Consider the following 4,290-nt stretch of genomic DNA (forward strand, 5'->3'; position numbering starts at 1 on the left):
GATGCATCAAAGCATTCAAAACCAAATTGTAAATGCACCATATGCAAAAAGTGAAACCACAACATACTGAGGAAAGTGGAAAGTGCACTTGCTCAAAACTAATAATCATAAACCTATGTCTCTCTGAACATTCGGAGAAAACAACCCATAAAAAAAAAATAGTATTAGTTTGTGTTTTATCCATAGTCCAATAGTCATATACAAAAAACATGATCTGAAAGGAGAGAAAAAAACCTCAAAATAACTAAACTTCTCCACAACAAAAAAAAGTAGAGATATAAACCATAAACAAAAAAACCGAGCTATTAAAAGTATGGAGCCCGATCCGACTCGGTGACCTGATCGTTATTAGAATCAATTATATGTCAGGAGTCCAGAGCCTGCTATAAACCTTTTTTAGAAAAGTAATCTGCTTCCACGTTCCTTTCCTTGTAAATGTGACATACAGAGAAATCAACAAAGGCTGATTTAATAAAAGAAATTTCTTCTAAAATAGGAATCAATGTAATATTTTGATAGCGCTACACATTGTTTGTCCAATTTATCACATTCAAAGAGTCACCAAATATCTATGCTGAATCAATCCCCAACTGTCTTAACCAACATAAAAGGATTTTCAGAGTTTTTAGTTCTGCATAGTTGTTTGAACTAGTACCAATACCCACTAAAGCTTTTAGAATTATGTGTTCATTTATGTGTATGATGATCCCTGCCCCACATCTATCATGAGCATCAAAAGCCCCATCAAAATATGCCCACGGGATTTCGGGTCTAATGATTTCTTCTTGAATGTTTCGACAAGACAAAGAGGGAGCGGTTTGAGGAATCAATTCATAGATAGAGGCACATTGAATAGCAATAGGATACGGATCTGAAGGTTGGTCCTAAAAAATTCTTTTGTTTTGAGCCAACCAAATCCCCCAACAAATTATCGGGGGAATGTTCCTATAATGAGTATCATTTGTAAATGACCACCAATTTTTCCAAGCATCCAACAAGGAAGAACCAGACCAATTCATGCTAATACCAACAACCTTCAAAAAGATATCCCATATTCTTAAAGAAAAAGGGCATCTTAAAAAAAGATGAGAAATGCTTTCTTCAAAATTTTTGCAAAGTGTACACCAACCCAGACCCTATTTGTTTCTTTTTTGAAGGTTATCCCAGGTTGGGACTTTGTTCTTGAGAATGCACCAGAATAAGAGTTTGGATTTTTTTGGGCAACCAAGTTTCCACAAAGGCTTGAACCACCAATGCCTATCTCCACCAACCCTTCAATTCATTTGCAAGATGTAACCAAAATTCAGGGCATATATTCCATTGGGGGAGTGGACCCATTGAAGTTAATCTTCCCTTTCCCTTATGTGAACATTTGTTCTCTGCAAATACATAGTGTAGTCCAACAAAACACCCTCCCACTGGGGCTCAAGGTTTAAATCCTCAGTCGACTTCCAACCCTCGTTCCAAAAAGAAGTGTTTTCCTCATTTGAAATTTGATTGAGAAAGTAAACCCCCTTAGCAGTAAGGGACTCTCTCAGCTCCCTTGGAAGAGTAAAAATCTCATTACAACCAACCCAAGGGTCCACTCCCACACGAACACTAGTACCATTCCCAACAAGCTAGGATAGACCATCAGCCACAATGTCAAAAGACTCAATCGTAGCCTTCCAGATGGTCGAAGAGTTTCATGAGGAATTTTCCGGGGTTCGCAGCCAGACATCAAAGTCCAGGGGATAAATATATTTCCTTTTTATCACAAATGTCCATAGGTTGTCCTTGGTTAAAAGACTCTAGCCCGATTTTGCTACCAAAGAGTGAGAGAAACATGTAATATACTTTATGCCCCACCCACCCTTATCTTTTGGATGGACAATTTTCTCCTAGGAAACCTAGGGGAGAACATCATCTTCGTTTGATCCCTCCCTTAAGAAACGACTATAGATTTTCCTAATCAATGAAATATTTCCTATGGATCCAAGTAAGAGCGATCCAGTAAACATGGATGGCCAATAAAACATATTTTATAAGAACCAAGTGGCATGCTCTTGAGAGCCACTTAAAGCTCCAATGCTTGACACACTTTTCAATTTTTGCAACTAACCATTTCCAGTCTGATTTCCTGTAGGAGTCTAGATTTAAGAGGAACCCAAGGTATTTGAGACTATTTGACAAAGGATTTAATTCAAAGGGAAATAAAAATAATGATCTATTTATATCCGCCCCAGAGAGCCCATTGTGAGTAATAGAGGACTTGTGTGGATTAATGCTCATCCCAGTTGCCTTAAGGAATAAGTCTAGGATTGAATTCAACTGTGCAAGTGGTCCCCTAGACCCATCAAAAAATAGTAAAATGTCATCCACAAAAAGTAGATGAGTAATAAAAATATTTATAGAAATTTCAATTCCTTTATATTCACCCCTTCTAATGGCATAATGGATCAATTGGCTCAAACCTTCAGCAACAAAAAAGAACAAAAGGGGTGATAAAGGGCATCCCTAACGAAGACCCCTCTGGCTAGTGAAAAAAGGAGAGGCAATCCCATTGATGAGAAAAACAAACTCACATTAGTTATACAACCCATGACTCACTTAATGAAACCAATATTGAAACCCAGATGAGTAATCAAAAGATGCAAGAACATCCAGTGAATCTTGTCATATGCCTTTGAAAGATTAATCTTGACAATCATTCCTTTTTTGTTGTGTATTTTGATATTGTGCAGGGATTTTCCAACCCTCAAGGAACCCGTAGTGTTCCTGATCAATTATTTTTGAAAGGATTTTTTTAAGTGTTTTGTAATATTTTTGGCAATAATTTTGTATGTACAATTGCACAACGAGATGGGTCTGAAGTCATCAAAACCATGAGGATCATCGAATTTAGGGATTAAAGACAAGAAGGTTGAATTAAGGGGTTCATGCACAAAACCCCTACTTCTGGACTCCTCCACCAGTCCAACCAAGTCATCCCCGATTAATTCAAAAAAATATTGGAAAAATTCCACCATCCAGCTAGCAGGACCCGAGCTCTTCTCCTTTTGCATAGATTGAAGAACTCTCTCCACTTCCCCCTTTGATACATGGGCCATGAGGATCTCATTATCGCCCTCTTCAACAAAGTTAGGAGAAATGTATGCTACCCTAATGACTTTAGCAATGGTGGCCTCAGGGGGAGCTTTAAACAAGACTTTGAAATGACAGACCCTCGTGGATTCCAATTCACTGAAAGAAGATGCCGACCCCCCATCATAATTTTTTAGTTCCCAAATGGTGTTTGAGTTTTTCCTACCCTTGGCATAGTTTTGGAAAAAATTGGAGTTTTTTCCCCCAACCTCAAGACAAATGGCTCTAATTTTTAGCCTCCATTTTTCTTTGATGTCTTTTAGAATCATATACCTTTCACCCTCCATGGCTTTTATCCTTCCATTTTTCTCTTATGTCTCATATCCATCCCCTTCCAGACTTTTTAAAGACTTTAGTTCATTCTCAATGGATTTTAGAGCGGCTTCATTGCTTAAATATTTTTGCTTTTCCCAAGATATTATTGATTGTTTCAATTTTTAAAGTTTCTCCATAAAAGATTGAGCAAGGGATAAACCCTGGGTTTCATTTTGAGATCTCCAAATCTCACGAACCAAATTATTGTAGGAAAAATATTTAAGCGAGGAAGAGTTGAATTTAAAAGGGGAGTTAGGCTTCCTACTAGCCCCTTTTAGTTCCAGGAAAATTGGGAATTGATTCGAATCACCCTAATATCCAACCCACTGGCGAAAGAAAGAAATTTGAGCAGTGAGATATTCTTTAATCAAGAACTGGTCTAAACATTTTTCCACCCTTGCCTCTCCAACCCTTCTATTTCTCCAGGTAGGTTTTTCTTTCAAAAGATCAACATCAATAAGTCTATGAGTCCACCTGTGCAATTGGTCCCCAAGATTCAGAAACCCTAAGGAAACATTGAGATCCCCTCCAACCACAAGCTTAGAGAAATTTAGCAAAGATTTTGAAGATAACTTGTTCCAAAAGGGTATACATCCTTGACAAGGTCCATAAATGTTTATAAGAGTTAGGTTTGAACAGAGATCCGAGGAGTAAACCTCTGCTCTTAGCATCAAATCAGAGCCCCAAGAATTTAAGAGTTTTAAGATGTAGTCCTTAAATCCCATAGCTAAACCCCCAAAATGGCCTCATGCATCCAATGCCACAAAATTCCAACCAGGCAACATGTTTCTCAAAATATTTATTACATAATCCCCATGACCAAGAGTCTCCTGAAGCATAATAACATCACAA

Source organism: Pinus tabuliformis, chromosome 6 (genome assembly GCF_031772625.1).
Source record: "Pinus tabuliformis cultivar Carrire ecotype Pingquan chromosome 6, CPIR1, whole genome shotgun sequence".
In the NCBI taxonomy this organism is placed as follows: Eukaryota; Viridiplantae; Streptophyta; class Pinopsida; order Pinales; family Pinaceae; genus Pinus; species Pinus tabuliformis.